This window comes from Quercus lobata, chromosome 6 (assembly GCF_001633185.2).
Source record: "Quercus lobata isolate SW786 chromosome 6, ValleyOak3.0 Primary Assembly, whole genome shotgun sequence".
NCBI classification, from domain to species: Eukaryota; Viridiplantae; Streptophyta; class Magnoliopsida; order Fagales; family Fagaceae; genus Quercus; species Quercus lobata.
This window is the reverse complement of record NC_044909.1, coordinates 50,901,703-50,920,921: the sequence shown is the minus strand read 5'-3', so window position 1 is coordinate 50,920,921 and position 19,219 is coordinate 50,901,703. Positions and strand designations below refer to the sequence as shown.

Below are 19,219 nucleotides of genomic sequence, written 5' to 3'. Positions count from 1 at the left end.
AAGTACATAGGCCGTATACAAGCCTCGAGAAATGCTACATGAGCTACTTTACTATTTCTGGTTGTTAAATTCAATTGAATCATACCCAAGAACTTAAATAGACAAAATATAGTAAAGGCCTCTAAAAATTCCGCCGTCTGTCACCTATACTGGCGGTTTTAAAACCGCCGGTGTAGCCGTGTAGGCCAGCTGGACCTATTGTCACACTTGTTGGGCAATGCTAGGAAGTGCCGGGAAAAAAACTACCGGATAGCCTATTTGGACCTATACTAGCAGTTTTTGGATTGTAGCCACGGTTTAAAAACGTTGCAATAGCCCTAATTTTTTGTAGTGATTTTAGAAAAAAAAAATTATGAGAAAAAAAAAAAGCGCTTTTTCTATTTCCCATAAAAATTTTATTAAAACTTTCTTAAAATGATTTGTTAATAATTATCCTAACGACACTTGTTAATAGGATCCTTAAATGAAAACCCTAAAGAAATAGACACGAGTCACAATTGTATTTTAAAGATTTTGTTGCGCAATAAGCTTCAGCTATGAGAACAACCCAAAAAAATAAATAACCAATTAACTGTAGCAGAACTTCGAAAATTCAATGCATTTTCATTAACCACCACACCTAATTAATTAGTACTTTTTACCTTTATTTGTTTGAGGAAAAAATTCTACTGCCCAACAAGTACATTATGTTTAATTTAATCAAATAAAGTTTGGAGATTCTTTTGGGGAGAACCTAGCGCTACTATGATACTTTCAGTATGTATGCATACGTGGAGTAATAGATTTATTGAATCAATTTCTTTTTTGAAAATTTTAACCTTATAACTTTTAATTAGATGACTTCCTATTAGTTATGACAATATTAAATAATTTAAAAGCTTACTTTTTTTAATTCGATAATTGCAAAAAAAAGAATGAGGGAATGGAACCTAACGAACTACAAGCTCTTGACAAAAGGATTTATTTATATTAAATTAAATGTTAATTGAACGCTTATATATATTTTCTATGTAATATACTTATATAGTTATTCTCAGATAAAGATCATTTTATTTTTGAAGGTTAAATTATTGTAAATATTAGGTTTTAAAAAAAAAAAAAAAATTAGGAGATGAAAACATTTTTTTTCTAGAGTCCTTAAATTGAAAGGGAGTAATACTACAAACATAACCATTTTCATATCATCTGAATTGATATATATATATATATATTTTTTTTTTGGGTTTTATTGGGCTTACAACTGACATTACCTTGTCATATACCATTAATAACTTACCACCTTAACAACGAATACTCTTTCTTTCTTTTTCTTTTTTTCTTTTTTGGAAAACTTTTGTACCTCTAACTTATTGATTTAGGACCAAAGCATAAAGTAAATTGTTAATAAGGGAGCATATCAGCAGTATTGTGTGAATATGCAATTGTAGCAATGTGTAAAAGTGGGCCAATAATAAAGTAACAAATAACTAAAAATACAAATCACCAAATGATATAGTCAACCCATTCAAACCAAATGTGTTCTTTATTTATAACTCGTTTAGCCTAGAAGGGTTATATAATACATCTATGTTGTTCTATGTATCCAACTCGCTCATTTATCTAATTTTTAAAACACATTTTTTTAAATGACATTTGTCCTTTTGAGAAAAGAGAAATTCTATGTTAAAACAAAATTAATGAATATAATATAACCTATGATTCATTAAAAAAAATTATATCCGAAAGGAAAAAAAATTTAATTTATGTAAAGTGATTATGAAAAAAATTTATGTAGAGTGATTATAAATAAAAAATAAAAAATAAAAAAATTGTAAATATGTAAAGTCATTTTCATTTCAAATTTTTTTTTTTGAATTTGTTCATTTAAAAAAATAAATTATATATGCATGCAATATGAATTTTAATCACTTATATTTGGACTAACTGCTAGTTTAAAAGTAAAAAGTGATTAAGCTGTAAGATTAGTCTTTGAGTTCTAAATATTTACCTAGTTTGTTCGATATTGACTTTTAATTCTCATTTAAACATATTACAAACATCACTTATTTATTGATCAATAATAATTTAACACCCAGTGATATTAGTTTTATTTTTTATTTTTTATTTTTTAACTCTAGACTTGTTGTCTTGTTGATACAGGCATACAACTTAGCATAAAAATATTATTTCCTCTGTCCTGTTCAAATTATACAATGATGATAAATCTGCTAAAATTTCAACAAAAAAGTACGAATCTCCATAGGACCAAGCTCAACAACAAGAGTTGAATTGTTGATTGGACCGCCTCTAATTGGGTTAGGTTCCGTTCTGCTGTCCCCTTCAACTCTCCATGTCATCCTCTTCATCTCTGACTTCTCTTGGTTTGTTGATAAGCTCATTTCCTTCACCTCCTTTATCTGAAAGTTCAAAAACTAATAATCACATTGATATTTTACACCCTCATAAGTCATAACACGGCTTTTCGGATTATCCTCTCTTCCAAAATATCCTCTCTTCCAAATATTTTCCCAAGTATTTGTTTCAGATTAAATGACTTAATCATAGAGAATGATCTGGGACCATACTTTTACTACCTTGTCAGGATAAAAATTACTGCAATAACACTAGGCAGAAATCAGACATACCGTTTTCCCAGTAAAAATCTTCTTCAGTTCAACATTGGCTAGTGTTGAATATTCAACATCTTCACCCACCTGAATACATTTTCACCAACACCATAAAGTGTATAAGAACTACATATTTGACGTAGCAACATGGAAGGAAATTATATTAGAGCCCAGGAAAAGAAAATGAAAAAAAGATGTAGGATATGTCATGTTTGGACTAGGGCTGGGTGGATATTGTATGTATGACTTGGGAGAAGGGCTCTTAAGTTGACACATATCTAAGCATCACTCATACGAGATGGTATCTTATGAGACGCACATGGACCCACATGTCAGTGAGACAATGGACGCATGTGCCTCACACGAGATTTTTTTCACTCATACTTGGTTCACATCAATTGGAGTACAAAGAGGAACTTATGCTTTTTATCATTTACCTCGTATAAATGAGCCAAACGGAGGAGCACACTTCCCTCATCCAACTCCTGCAACATTATTTTTAGCGAGCAAGAAAGAGAGAATCAAAAACTCCCAACTTATTCTACAGCGAGTAAACAGAGAAACCTGAAGAGTAATCAAAGCAACATTGAGAGGCAAGCTGTAGTTTGGATCAATGGCAGTTGCTTTTGTCAAATGAGACGCTTTCCAGTCCTCCAACTTCTGAGCATTAATTATATTAGTATGTAAACCAGCTATGAAGATAACATCCGAAACTGCAATCCAGCCATACCTCATGTGTGAAAGCTAAAAGAAGAGGCGAGTACACTTCTTGGCCAGTTGTTCGGCGCCAGCGTGCTCCAGCCCCTACCTGGTTAATGCTTACATAATAATTTCCGCGAACCTGTATGAAAGATATCAGATGAGAAATCAGAATTATAGATAATACAATCGAGTCATTTTCTATCTTTGAAGCAGTTCAATTATATGGCCATTGGTTTAATACTAAAAAGCACTTTTGCTGATACAATTTTAGCAAGCCTTGGGCACTAACACATAAAAAATAACAACCCTACAATCAAAGTAAAAATAAGAAAGAGAATGAAAAACACGCAAATTTGACCAAAAAGCTTTCTACTCCAAAATTAATCCAGTGGAAAAGCATACTCATTGTAAGTCCAGCATGTAAAGATTAAATAAATTAGACATGTAAACTTTCTAAAATTATATATAAAAAGAAAATGTATGTATTTAACACCAATTAAGAAATCCCATGCCTTGTATCGTGCAGAGGCAGTGTGTGGTAATTAAGTTATAGCATTAAATCAGGATGTATTGGGTTTTTATTTTTTTATTTTTTTTTATTTTTATTTTTTTTTAAATTGAGAACGAAATCATCATATTGAATGCATCTTTTGGAAAATATTAGAAGAGCAGGAAGAAAGCTACAGTGGATAACAGAGAACAAAGCTATATATAACAGAGATCAATGTATTAGATTATTCAATTACTCAATGAAATTCATTCATTTCTTTACATTTTGATATGGCCATCCTCACATAGAGGTAAGTGTAGAAAAAAATGGTAATTCAAAAGCATAAATTACTCGTTCTATGTGCTATGATACCGTTAATCCTTCACATGATTCATCAACGCACACCCTTTCATCCAATGCTTCACCCACTCCTTTAGAGTCATCATGGACCGTACGCCTTGCATGAAAAGAAAGGATAATCAGCTTAGCATGCCCACATCTAAACCAAAACATACATTTAACCAGAATGTTAAACAAGAAGAAAATGTGAAATTTGAACCTATGGAGCATTAGCTCTATTTCTCCATCTTCAATGCTGGCTCCACCAGTTGCACGGTCAACCAAGACTGATAATTCAGATTTATTATCCATGGTATAAATTCCAAGATTAAGCTGAAAAAAGAAGAAGAAGAAGATTACCATTACAGAATTAATGTTATTTTAGTCATTAAACACAATGAGAAAGAACAGGTGGGAGCCTCGGAATCACTTTTTAAGAAAACCATATTTAATTTTTAAGAGCCCGAATATAATTATTGTCCTATACTAATATTGGCCTTAAATGTGTTCTTGATCTTCATGCATTTCAAAAGTGAATAGCAGCCTAGGCTAGTTGCTGTGTGATTAACCATTCAAGAGGAAAATTCTCCACACAACCAGTCAACCACACACCTAAAACACGCATGCATTATTATATATGGACCTGGAATTATAGTCTTATGTTCGAATGTTGTTTCATATTTGTATATTAAAATGATAGGACCTATATAGACATCAAGAAAATTATAAATCAGAGAGTTCAAATTCTTGATCTTTGAATGCAATTAGAAACCACAAGTCTACTCTAATCTCAAAATGAAAAATTATAATTTAAAAAAAAAAAAAAAAACTCATAAGGATTGTCAAGATCAAGAATTAACAAGATCCTTGTAAGCTCAAACAATGCAGCCTAATTCATTAATAATGCATTTTTCCTAATGCAACCCTAAGTAAAATAATCCAGTGCTGCTAGTGTTTTACACATATATGGTTAATGTTAATTGATAGAGTATTAAGAAGATTACTGGATAGTAGTTTCCTGCTACAGGTTGATTAACTGAAAGTGGCCAATCTGCTCTATAATCACGAATCTGCAAAATTATGACCATAGATTTCCAGTTACAACACAATAAACATTGAGAACATTAAACTCCATTAAAGGGGGCAACACTCTTAATGTTTTACGCTGTGCAAACGCAGGAACTCAAAAATAAATAATAAATAATAAATAAAAAAAGAAAGAAAGAGAAGGGGGCGTTAAGGAAAGAAGAGAGGATTTTACTGTGAAAAGATGTTACTACAATGATATTCTAGAGATATAATTTTGAGGAACTGAAATTCATTGGCTAACTTCTTGAAAGGAAACTTAGCATAAAACTGGACAAATGTATTATTTGGAAGCTATGATCAGCCAGCCAAGAGGACTAGAATTGTTAGTGTATAGCTTAGACTAGTTTAGCCTATTGAGCCTAGCCCAGTATACTGTACTTGTAGTTTACTCATATTACTTGTACTGCACACATATCTAATCTATATAAGGCTCTCTATTTTACATTATTATACACACATCAATATACAGAATATATATTTAGTCTTTTTCTCTCACTTTATATTGTTATCATGGAATCAAAGCCATTCCTCTAACTTTTTGGTTCTTGTGGACATCTCTGGCGTTCTTCTGCTGCCATCATCTTCATCTAGTAGTCACTGTCAAAAGTGAGTCACCGTCGTCACGCCCACAGCCCCTAGAACACTCGGATTTCGTCAGTTTCGTTGAGCAAACTGCCAAAGTCAAGGCACAGATTGACAAATCTTCTGATCTCGAGCAAAACCCAACAAAGAGATGCTAGAAACCACCTCACACACGCCCCCATGTGCTGGCTGAAGTTTCTGCCTCACGAGCACGCGCCGTCAGTCTCTCACACGCGCCTCATGCGCTAGGAACATGGCCGTCATGCGCTTCCACGCACCTACTCCGTTTCACGTACTGCCACGTCAACCCTAGAGTGACGTCACATTGCCACGTCAGCATCCCGAGCCATTGACCGTTGACATTGACCAAAGTCAAAATTTTCCAACAGGACTTGTTTTGCTCAGTTTTTCGAGTAGATTCTTATTTTGGACTCCGTTTCTGCATTTGAGGTCTCTAAATCTCACTTTTTGATCATTTTCTTCATTATGGCTCAACAACATGAACGAGATATCATACGTCTTATCACCATTATGTTGGATGGTCCTACTAGCTATCATGCATGGTCTCAGAATATGACTGTTTTTCTCAAGGGTCATAAACTGTGGAGATATGTGACTGGTTCAATTCTTAAGCCAGTTCCAAACCCTAAGTCCAAAGCCACAACTGCTGCAGAGTCTTCCAAGATTGCTGTTACAATGGATGATTATGAAGAACGCCTAGAGGAATGGGAGAGTATTCAGAGTAAGATCTTGTCTTGGTTTATCAATACCTCTATTCCCTCCATTCATAATCTTCTTCCTTGTCTTGAGATTACTGAGGTTGCTTGGAAATTTTTGGCCAATTGCTATAATTTTACTAATGATTCAAGCCTGGAATTCCACATTGAATCAAAGATTTATCAAATGAGCCAAAAGACAGGTCAGTCTATTTCTAATTTTTATTCTCAGACTTCTACTATGTGGGAACAACTCTTTGCTGCAGATCTTCCACTAGTGTGTTCTAAGGACATTGAGCTCTTTGTCAAATATCGGGATCGCCGTAAATTTATGTACTTCATGATGGGTTTACATGAGAATTTTGAGTCTACTAGGGCTTCTCTGCTTAGCCGGTCTCCTACTCCTTCTCTTGATGCTGCAGTCAAGGAGCTCATTTCTAAGGAGAACCGTCGGCCTACTCATCACATGTCATCATCTGATCATGTATTGGCTACACCTTTTCCACAGCCTTCCATTGCTACATTCACTGCTCCTCCACGAATAAACTCTAGGCATCCCACTTTTCAATCTTCCAAAGGTACTCGCTACAAGTTTTGTTGTGCCAAAGGCCATGACATCTCAGTTTGTCACAAACTGCAAAAATTTGTGCAAGAGCAAAATAAAGCTTCTCTTTCTCGGGCAACTGTTGTATGTCCTTCAGATCCATCGGTTCCTACAGGTCCATCTTTGGTTTCCCTACTTACTACGGCTGATATTGAGGCAGTTGTTCAACAGATTTTATCCCGCACTTCCATTGCCCTTTTTGTCACCTCAAGTAAACAAACTTGGTTTTTTGATACTACATGTTGTAACCATATGACTCTTGATGAATCCCAATTTTCTGATTAGGCATTCTTAAAACATCCAATCACCATTTACACTGCTGATAGTACTCCTATGCTTGTTAGTCATAAAAGAACAATCTATTCTCCTTGTTTTCCTTAGTGACACTTTTCATATCCTAAAGTTATCCCTCAATTTGCATTATGTTGGTCAACTTTGTAAATTAGGCGTAGATCTTCTATTTACTAATCATGGTGTAGATGTGCAGGATCCTCGGACGAGTTAAGTGCTTGGGATAGGCCGTAAAGTTGGTCGCATGTTTTAGGTTCATGACTTGAAGCTTCCTTCACAAGTTGTTTCCGCAGCTGCTACCACTACCACCCCTTCACCTGATCTATGGCATGCTCGTCTTGGTCATCCATCCTTATCTCGTCTTTAGTTGTTAGCTTCTCAAGGTCATTTAGGTTCAATTCAATTTCAAAAAATTTATTGTACTTCCTGTCATTTTGGCAAACAAATCCTTTAATAATAGTGACTCCTTTTCTTCTACCCCTTTTGATCTTATACATTCTGATATTTGGGGTTCTGCACCTATTTCCACTAAGGGGGGATCTAAATATTTTGTCATATTTGTGGATTATTTTTCTCGATATACTTGGATTTATCTGCTTCACCATAGATCTGAACTTATATCTATTTACCAAACATTTCATAAAATGATTGACGCACTGTCAAAGTCTTTCTATCAGATAATGCTAAAAAATATAATGATAAATCTTTCCTATCCTTTTTAGACAGTCATGGTACCCTTTCTCAGTGGTCTTGTCCTTACACCTCTCAACAAAATGGTTGTGCAGAACGAAAATATCGTCACATTCTTGATATTGTCCACACCCTTCTCATTTCTACCTTTCTTCCTGAGCACTTTTGGGGTGAGGCCGCACTCACTGCTGTGTACACCATTAATCGTATTCTTTCACCAACTACACACAACAAATCACCATTTGAGTTTCTCTATGGTCAAACTCCTGACTACTCCTCTCTTCGGGTTTTTGGTTATGCTTGCTTTGTCTCTCTTTCTCCTCATGAATGAACAAAGCTCCAACCTCATACTCGTCTCTGTTGTTTCCTTGGTTATGGTGTATCTCAAAAAGGGTTTCACTGCTATGATTCCATTTCTCATTGCCTTCGTGTCTCCCGTCATGTTGAGTTTTGGGAACATCGTCCTTTCATGAGTCTTCAACAATTTCCTACGTCCTCTTCCTGAGATTCTCCCATTTTTACTAATCTTTTCCTCCCTCTCTATCCTGAACTTGTGGAGGATTCTTCAACATCGACTGCCTCTCCAGACGACTTATATTCGGTTCTATCCCCGACATATGACCTGCCTGTCTTGGATCTTGTGGCACCACCCTCTTCTGAGTCTCCTGTTGGTCCTGAACTTCGTTATTCCACTCGGGTAAGCATTCCTCCCGCTTATCTCACTGATTATCACTGCTCTTTTACTCTTGCCACCCTTTATGAACCTCACACATATTGTGAGACTCATACTGACCCTCTTTAGCAACAAGCTATGAACGAAGAACTAGATGTCCTTTATAAGAATCACACTTAAGATATAGTTGATTTGCTTCTTGGTCAGTTTGTAGTAGGTTGTAGGTGGGTTTACAAGATCAAGATCAAGGTTGATGGATCTATTGAACAATATAAGGCTCGCCTAGTTACCAATGACTTTACTTAGGAGTATGGCATTGACTATGAGGAAACACTTGCTCCTGTTGCTCGCCTTACATCTATCAGATGTCTCATTGCTGTGGTTGCTATTCGTCGTTGGCCTCTTTATCAAATGGATGTGAAGAATGCTTTCCTCAATGGAGACCTCCACTAGGAAGTGTACATGCAACCACCCCCTGGCTATCCACACTCAGGTAGTTAAGTTTGTCGCCTTCGTCATACTCTTTATGGCCTCAAGCAAGCTCCTTGAGCTTGGTTTGAAAAGTTTAGCTCAGCTGTTGCTGAACAGGGTTTCACTTCGAGTCCTCATGACACTGCTCTCTTTGTCCAAAGATCCTCTATTGGTATCACTCTTAGTCTTCTTTATGTTGATGATATGATTATTACTAGAGATGATTTTGCAGTTATCTGCTCTCTTCAGCACTTCCTTAGTCAACATTTTGAGATGAAAGATCCGAGCACTCTCAGCTAGTTTCTTAGGCTTGAGGTTACCTCATCCTCTGATGGATACTATCTTTCCTAGGCTAAATATGCTTCTAATCTTCTCTCCAAAGTTGGTATCACCGACAACAAGACTGTTTCCACTCCCTTAGAATACAATGCAAAGCTCACACCCTTAGATGGTGAACCTATATTTTATGCTACTTGCTATCGTTAGTTAGTTGGTAGTCTGATCTATCTCACTGTTACTCGTCTGGATATTTCACATGCCATGGGTATGGTTAGTAAGTTCATGGATGCCCTTCGTTTTGTCCACTATGTTGCCGTTCTTCGGATTCTCCGATATGTCAAGGGCACATTTTATCATGGTCTTCATTACTCCTCTCGAGCTTCATGCTTAATCAGATGCGGACTAGGCAGGTGATCCGACTGATCGATGCTCTATCACAAGTTTCTCTTTCCTGTTAGGTACTCCTTTTGTCTCGTGGCGTAGCAAGAAGTAGGATGTGGTTTCCCATTCTAGTACTGAGGCTAAGTATCCTACCTTTTCTGACACCACTTGCGCGCTTGTCTGGCTTCACTAGCTCTTGGCTAACATGGATGCTCCACAGCCCATTGCCACTCCTCTTTATTGTGACAATCATAGTGCTATTTACATTACTCATAATGATGTCTTCCATGAACGCACCAAGCACATTGAGATCGACTGCCACGTCACTCGCCAGCATCTCAAGAAAGGAAATCTCAAGTTGTTCTCCATCTCCTCTGCTGACCAACCTGCTGATATCTTCACCAAGACTCACCCGCCTGCTCATCTTTGAGATCTTATATCCAAACTCCAGTTGGTTTCCTCCTTGCCACCTCGAGTTTGAGGGTGGATGTTAGTGTATAGTTTAGACTAGTTTAGCCCATTGGGCCTACCCAGTATATTGTACTTGTAGTTCACTCCTATTACTTGTACTGCACACATACATAGCCTATATAAGGCTCTCTATTGTACATTATCATACACACATTAATATACAGACTATTCAGTCTTTTTCTCTCACTTTATATTGTTAACAAGAATATAACAGTTTATATTTGTTGCATGATTTGCATGTCAAAGAGAACCAAGAACAGATCTGTATCCATAGAGAGTACATTATCTAGGACTTCAATTTATTTTAAAAAATCAAAAAACTTTTCACAGGATTGAGGTCAAGCCTACAAACATGCATAAATCAATGAAAATCTTCAAGAGTTTAGGATTTAAATTTTCCTACCTAGCAAAGAAAAAGGAAAAATATACAAATCTACCCTCCATTGAGTCCTAACCTATGGCCAGATTGGGATACTCTGAAGCTTATGGCTGAAAGTAGCACTACTACATGAAGGGTTCCCTATTATTATTATTTTAAAGAGGAAAATGGTGTGTGAGACAGAGTCATGACTCATACACGTTCTAGAAAATCTCTTCCATTAGAATCAGTATAAAACGCCTTGTTAGTGACCATATTTGTTGTCATTCGCGTGATGACCGCTTTACCAACACTATCATCCACAGGAATTGGGCCAATCTGCAAATAAAATTTGTCAAAGCCACTTAATTTGAGTTCAGAAAGATTAGACAATTTTTACTTTACATGCAGTAAACAGAAATCATTACTGGCCACAGTTTTCATATTATTTACATAGTTAAAATGTATAGAAGATGTTTCTTTCATCAAAATCTTTAGAAAAAGAAAGGTTCTATAACTCACAGTGAATTCAACTTCTGCATGCTCCTTGTCTCTGTAAAGTCTGGTGACCTAATAAAAAAACCACCAGGAAAAATAAGCATGTCATAGATGGTGGAAGACACAAAACATTGAAGTATATAAATAAAGAATAACAATAACACTTATGTATTTATTAAACAGTTGTCACTGGGTCATAATCATAAGGTGGTAAGTTTAGAGATTTCTTTGTTGGTTTTGGAATTTCATATTGCTATTTAAAATATATAAAAAGATGTAATAATTCCTATGTATGATTGGTAATCCTGCATGCTAATAAGAGATATGAAGGTATGAAAGTCCCTATAAATTAAAGTGGTAGTATAGCATTTGTTTAAGAGTGTGAATGTCAGAAGATAAATCTTGCCCTAATATGTGAGTTAGTGTGAGAATACCAAAATAAAACGTTCTTTGTGGAGCTTGCTATTTTATTATTTTGGATATTTTTCACAACAATTGTCTTTTGCAGCTCACTCAATATGGTGAATTTGCAGACAAAAAAAAGGCCATGTCCTCCTGTCTAGATTATGGTGGACAAGTGAGTTTAACATCCCATATGGCCATATCCCACAGTGATTTGCAGCAATCATACTAAGTGTTCAAAAATAGTAGGGGATAACATAGCCATAGTTATAGTGCCTACAAGTTCTAGATCACAATAAAACTCGCTGAATTATGGAGAAAAGTACAAGCACCATACTAATTGATAACCTAACAATGCAAAACAGATTGCACTTGACAAACCAAACATGTAAACAAATTGATAACTTGGTATATCCATGAATTAAACTGTTGATGAACCTCATCAACCAATGGTCCACGAATGACCTTCAAGGGCACCTGTAGTGTATCAAATTGCTTTTAGAATATAAAGGAAACCATATATAACAGATATTATTAGAACAAATACAAGAAAAAGTAGAATAGCATCCAGTGCAGCAAAACCCAAATAGTTAGGAAAGGTTTTGTTGATTTGAGTTGAGTACATTATTAGTTTCTAACGCATTTTTATTATTTAATTCCATTCACATGTCATAGGTGAGTGGTTGGACATTTGGCAAGCATGAGTGACAATGGGAAAAGAAGGCTTACTGATCTTGCAACAATATTGGGAGGGCCATTGGGCCGGAAAATATATGCACCAGAAGCCTGTAAGAGAGACAATATAACTATCATATTACTGAATCCAGTCATAATTACTTCCAAACCTGCATAAATTTTGCATACCTGAGGATCGACATCACCTGGGCTTGAAGCATACCAGAGATAACTCTGTTGTGCTGGTACATCGACCTGACCATGACAATCATTTAAAGACAATTTTTAGTTTAACTAAAATAGTCTCTGAAGCATCTCTAGTAGAAGAATGAAACAAACAAAATATATTTAGGTGGAACAAGGTAGAACGCCCAGGGAAAGTGAACAGTACCCATCACTGCTAAACAAAAATTTTCTCTTCTCTTGAATGGAAAGTGAACAGTACCCATCACTGCTAAACAAAAATTTTCTCTTCTCTTGAATCTACATAAGATTGAATATCAACTTCCCAAGATAGAATGATATGAAAATTGAATTTGTGGACATTCATGGAAAATCATATTGGGTAATGCATTATTTTTTTGCAGCAAGACAGATAGTTACAACCTTCAAAACTGAAAAACAGACCACACAAGAAGAGACAATCTCGCTCCTTTTTCCCAGAAGGAAAATTGGATTGTACCAAGAAGTAATTTTGTAAGGTTTAAAAAAAGATTGAATAAATGGGGCAAACAGGTCAAGAAGTCAACTTTAATGCTTCCCCCGACAAACAAAGTCCTAATCTAAACCCTCTTTTGCAACTTAAACAGATTCAAATGTATTACATGGATGACTTTGAGGATTTTGGTAATGACAAAATAAATCATCTACATGCACACGCATATAATATTACTGGGAAAATCTTACATGCGGCAAGCGCATGTGATACCGTCTCAATATTACTCCTCCTTGTTGACTTTCTAAATCTATATATACATTCTTTAGTATGATGCCACAACAATCTAACTTGGATCATTTGGTCAGCAGTTTATAATGTACAAAATCTGGTTCAACCAATACTATCCAAATTCAAGGCAACTATTTGGGTACTGTGAAAGAAATTACCCCTGTTTTAGTATTGTAAATACGTTTGAGTTGTCCAGAAGTCGAAGAAAATGACATCTTTAGATTCCCAGGTCCAATTTCGATGGTCTCATTCTGTGGAGTGTCCATCATGGAAAGAGATCCATTTCGTATTTCCCCTGCACCATATGGGAGTGCATATAAAAAATAAGATTAACTGAAATAAGTTCAGCCTCAATATTATAGTACTATCTGCGCCAATCCATTCTAGTAAATGAACTTCATAGGAGTCCAAAATAGTTAAGTTGCATTCATAGACTAAAAAAATAATTCTTAGGGAATATAAAAAAGAAAGAAGTCAAGTGGCATTCAATAATGAGAAAAGAAATCAGACATATACCATTCCCAGATGCATTAGAAATGAAGTAAGTGTTCCAACCAAGTGGCGGCACAGATGCTTGAAAGAGAAGCCAGTATTTAGGGATTTGTATTGATGACTGCCCCAAGTAGGCCTTTGTATAGAAGATTCTTAAGTTGGCTGTAACGTTATCTAAAGCTACATATTGTGCCTCAATGGTATTGCCAGAAGAATCTTGGACAACAAGATTGGCATTGTTAACCTGGTAGTTATTTCCACTTTCAAATCACACTGAAATGTAAACATCCTATCTATTTGCAAAATCAAAGGAAGGAAAGAGAGAAAATTTCTGTAGTAGAAGTTTAAATTTTGCATTTCAAAGAACAAGTAGACGCCAAATTGATACTTAAATTACTAAGATTGAGAATGAGAAAGTCAAACAATACAACAGGATATATGAACGCAGCAGACACTACACTACATACACTAAATGAGCAAATCAATTCCTTGAAGTGCTCAGTGCATAATAATTTAAAAATTCAAATTTTCAAAAGGCAAGTACTTTTGATAACATAAATTAAATCAAGTACCGTCATTTTTTTTTTTTTTTTGAGCATGCCATAAACTTGAAAGTCAGACTCAAGATTATAAAATAGATCCTTTTGAGGATTTTATTATTCTGTTCTTATTGATTTTCTTCTGTTGTATACTTCTTGTATACTTGGTTGAAGAACCCTTGATGTCTTTTTGATGAAATAAGAAAATGGTATCACAGTCACAAAATAAGCATGTACTCACTGGTATCTTAATAATGTCTGTACGGTTCCATCCAAGGGGATTATATGCCACTACAACCTGAAAGTAACCATTAATACATAATGAATAAAAATCCCAACAAAGCATTATCTAATACCACAGTTAGAAATATTAGAAAAAATTACCAAACTCTTCCCTTCTGGTGTATCTTCTTCTGTTGGTGGGCAGTAACTGATATTGAGTAATTGACACTGTTCAAACATTGACGGAAAAAGGGAGAAAAAAGAGAAGAATCAAGATTAGGCTAGAGGGGGAGCAACCTGATTATCTGAGCTGCCACATATAACAAATGATGGAAAGTTCAAGAAAAATATAAGGAAAATAGATATAGAAGCAAAAGTGCTAGGAACCACATTGAAACACCACCTGAGTAAACGTTGATGCAAGCGTCGTACATTGGTCTCTTGATTTGTTGTTAGCAAGGCAAGATAGGGCAACATTAACTACAGCTTCTGTCTACGAAAAAGTTATTGCATTTTAAAGGATAGCTTAGAGAGATGTATCATATGATAACAATGGTGCAAAGACTATAAAACAAGACTCATAAGGTCAAATTCAGATGAAGATTAGCTGCCTACCTCAGAGGCTCCAAAAGCCAAGCGTTTTTCGTAGTCATTGGTTGTATGTTGTTTAGCAGTGCCAGAGACGGCATCATGATGTTGTGCAATCCCTAAAGCATCTGCCAAGCTGCCAGTGTTGGTACCATTGAATCTCTTTCCAGCCAAATATTCAATTTGTCGTGCTGCCTATTTTTAACAGAAGGAAATTCACTTCATTATGTTTATAGCCCAAATAAAAGATGAGAAAACTCCACCCTATTTATGATAGGAAGAAGTTATCCTCTCTCTGCACGGAACACATCTTTGTGTTCCTTGCAGAGTTCTTGCTATCTAAGTGAACAACTTTTGAGACCAAATCCCAAGCATATATAACCAGGATTTTCTAGGATGGTAGCAGGAGATGCTAGGTTGTTTGCACCCAGAAAACCAAGTTTACAGGAATGGAGGAAATAGCTACTCCCTATCTATTCTGATTCAACATAATCAGCAAGGCAGAGTGACACTGATGTCATACCAAATAATATCCACTCAGAATTCGGACATATCGCTTCAAGGCTGGACGACTAGTGAAAAAGCCAGTCCAATATGCATTTGCGCTGTTTGCATACCTGCCAGTAAGCATCAGACAAGCTCATTAATGCAGTAGACAATTTCAATTGCTTAGTCAACTAAAGGTAGAAAGAAAGAAAAAGTAAAAATGCTTACGGGAAATAATCATCAGTTTTTAGTGGCCATGATTCATTTGCTGCATTTTTTGCCTTTGTATAGATAGATGGTGTAGAATACAAGGCATTAACTCGACCGTCCTGAGAATATTAACCACACTCATAAATGGATTACTAAATCTAAGTGAAACATATCGAACAACTGATAAAGAAAAAGGCAGAAAAACTAGAATGTTCTAAAGCTCCATTCCTATTTTGAAATTAATTAAATTACATACCAAGAAAAGATGCATAACGATTTATAGTCATAAGAATAGAATTAAAGAGGCATAAGAATAAGTGAATACCTCTAAAAAAGTATATTTATACAGTGACTAACTGAGAGTATCAAACAAAGAGTAAAGATTATCAAAATTAATCTAGAAGATGTAGCCTCAAAAGACACAATCTACAATGATCAGAATAGGAAATCATAATATATTTCGAAGTACCAAGCTAAACGTTGTAATTATTAACATACCAACTCACAAATAAGTTTTAGTACAGAACATGAAATGCAGCATGGTTTAACACAGATTCCTTGAACACTTTAACCTCAAACATGCTAGTAGAGAAAGGAGTAATATAAATATGTGGAGTAATTTATTTAGAGAGGCTAATTCCCAGACTCTAATACGTGTTGCTTTTGAGGAAAATTACCTAGCTTACATTTGAGGGAAATTACACAGATTATAATATTAACCTGTATTGAAAGCCATTATACAAATTGGGATATTTATCAGTATATATATATATATATATATATTTTTTTTTTTTTAAACGTAGCAAGTCATGAAACTATCTAGTATGGATTTGATATCCAGGGGAGGGGCAAGCTGGGCCAAATGAGGAGTTATTATGATTTAGACCACACCAAAGTACTTAGGTTCGTGTTTAGAACCATGTCAAGCATCAAATCGAAGGCAAATCAAGCTAAGATATTGCAACCTTGAATTCAAATTTCCAGCAAACGCATTGATTATTTTCATTAAAACCCTACCTTAATTGTTAACATAGTGAATAAATTTGTCCATTTGCTTGAACCAAGACTCAGCATATTGGTACCGAAAATCATCACCCATCGTCCACATGATATGGTTTGTCCGTCTCACATTTGCCTGAATATATATTTAAAGTAACTGTTGTATTTCAGTCTCCTTTAGCTCTAAATACATCAGCGAACTATATTCTTATCAGGACCCTTAAGACAGACAATTCTAAGAGATATTAGTCAGCAAAGATTTTACCTGGAATGTGGCATTATTAATTAAATCATTAACTCGCTTTTCAACGTTGTAGTCATATGGTAAAGGATTATCCTGCAACTCACAATATATACCAGATTAAGGTGGTACACTCCACAAGAATTTCTGATATCCAGAGAATGCTTGGCAAAAGTAACTATAGTTGTAGAATTTTAACCTGGACGGGCACATAGTCACAATTGACTTCAAAATGAAAACCAGATGGAGGACTATAATGAACAGGAAAGGCATTGGCAAAAATCTGCAAAGGGCCCCAACATGTGAATAGAGAGTTCAAACGCCCTTTTTAAAGAAGAATGGTAAAAGTGCAGATGTCACAATTCCAAACCTGAGATGATGAACCAAAAGTTTTGGACCCACGCCATATAACTTCAAGAGATTTGTGATTCTTGCGTTGTGCTCTGTCTTGATAATCTATCCTTGCAAAATGTACAGAATCGAACCCAAGCTACAGAGAATTAAGAATCAAGATGTATCAGTTCTTGCTCAGTATTAAGGAAACTAAACTGTTTAAAACATAACATATTCAGATGTTGTTGGTCACAGCATATGAGAATTATAGTGTTTACAAAATAGTGAATAAACACTCATGAAATAGCGTACCTCATCCCCAAGTAGGTAAGCTTGAACAGCAGAATGTCCAAATGGATCAATTTGCCATCCAGCACGAGGAATATAATTGAATTTCTCCTTTATGAAGCGATGACCTAGAGTTGTTTGGGCAATCATGTCTATATAATGGCATGTTGCTTCATCGTGCATACACCAACCACCATTTCTGCAGATAGAAAAAAGGTTGTTTATCATCCATAGAAATGCATTTAAAATTGGATCTCTCTCACACACACATTCAAGTTATTCAAGCTGCTTGCTAATGTCTTACATGAATTCCAATTGTCCAGAATCTACGAGTTTTCTCACTGTTTCTTGTGTTTCCACACTTTGCTCTACCCACCATCGAGTGAAAAAAGCCTATCATTCAATGTTAAATTCCTTTAGGAACAAAGATGTGAAAACAGCAATATCATGATATAGAAATAATTTACCAACAATGTCAACTTAAAAAAAAAAAAAAATGCATTACATTTTTCACGAATTTAAGAGATTAATTATGACATTCTTACACTAATTTTGCAAATTTAACTCATGAATCACAAAAGGTCAAAATCAGTCAACATTCAATTACATTGCAAAGTATATATCAAATATCTGTAATGTGATTGAGAACATCATGCTATTTAGTCAAAACTATTGATGTGGCATCATAAATCGAAAGCCAAGAGCCTTGTCTCAAATGTCATTTCCTCAAATCACCTTACAATGGTCAGGTAAGGTCATGAATTCATAATCCATTAGGTTCGTTTATAACTTACCAATAAAAAAAAATCATTACATTGAAACTTAAAACACTAACCATTATACAATTACACATTAAGTAAACCCGGAAATCTCTCACACAATTCAGAGAACTCACCATCTCTGCAAACACAAACTTCCTATTTGGATCACGTAGCAACGATTCAACAACTGAGTCCAGCACATTCTCCACACATGCCCGCTATACTCCAAAAAATCATACAACATTACAAAAATTAGTCTCCATATGATCCAAATTCACAACAAACCTTAACTATAACTGTACACACGTACATAAATACATAGATGGAAGAACTATGACCTGGATACTGTTATTTGATCCAACGTAGTACTGATCAATTGTTTTCAACCATCCCACATCGTCATGGGAATGTGGAACCAGATGAACATTCAGTTTGCCTTCCACAATACCACCACCAGTGTTGTACTTCACATAACTGCCACTAACACTCCCATACAAACTAAGACAGAGAAACACACGCAGACAAAAAGAGAAAGCTAAACGACCAAATAGCTGTCTCATTTTCCAAACCTGAAACAAAACTTTCTCAGATAACCAATATGCCTACTCGGTTTGCGAGCTAGCTGTGTTTAATATTTATAGAACCAAACTTTTGTGAATTCAAGGTGTGACAAATAAGGACAACATATAGTTTGTATATATATATATATATGAATGAGACTTGAAAATCGGTTTCTCCAATGGGAATTTTGGCCGGCCGGCCTAGCCATTGGATTTTTAAATGCAAGATATGAAGTG

General features: G+C 35.4%; 1 pseudogene across 1 annotated transcript; it reads right to left on the bottom strand.

Annotated features, from left to right (window-relative positions):
* Positions 1-2,179: 2,179 nt before the first annotated feature.
* LOC115993567 lies at positions 2,180-18,640 on the bottom strand (annotated as a pseudogene). The gene is made up of 28 exons (XR_004093018.1): positions 18,557-18,640; positions 17,966-18,054; positions 17,686-17,860; positions 17,411-17,530; positions 17,240-17,323; positions 17,065-17,136; positions 16,813-16,935; positions 15,819-15,919; positions 15,628-15,721; positions 15,132-15,299; positions 14,920-15,009; positions 14,679-14,744; positions 14,536-14,592; positions 13,780-13,999; positions 13,422-13,558; positions 12,507-12,572; positions 12,372-12,428; positions 12,048-12,119; positions 11,265-11,312; positions 10,962-11,081; positions 5,142-5,207; positions 4,358-4,470; positions 4,171-4,255; positions 3,337-3,447; positions 3,171-3,266; positions 3,044-3,091; positions 2,625-2,693; positions 2,180-2,396 (listed from the first exon to the last, which is right to left on the bottom strand). The product of XR_004093018.1 is annotated as an alpha-mannosidase-like (transcript).
* Between the last annotated feature and the right edge of the window lie 579 nt (positions 18,641-19,219).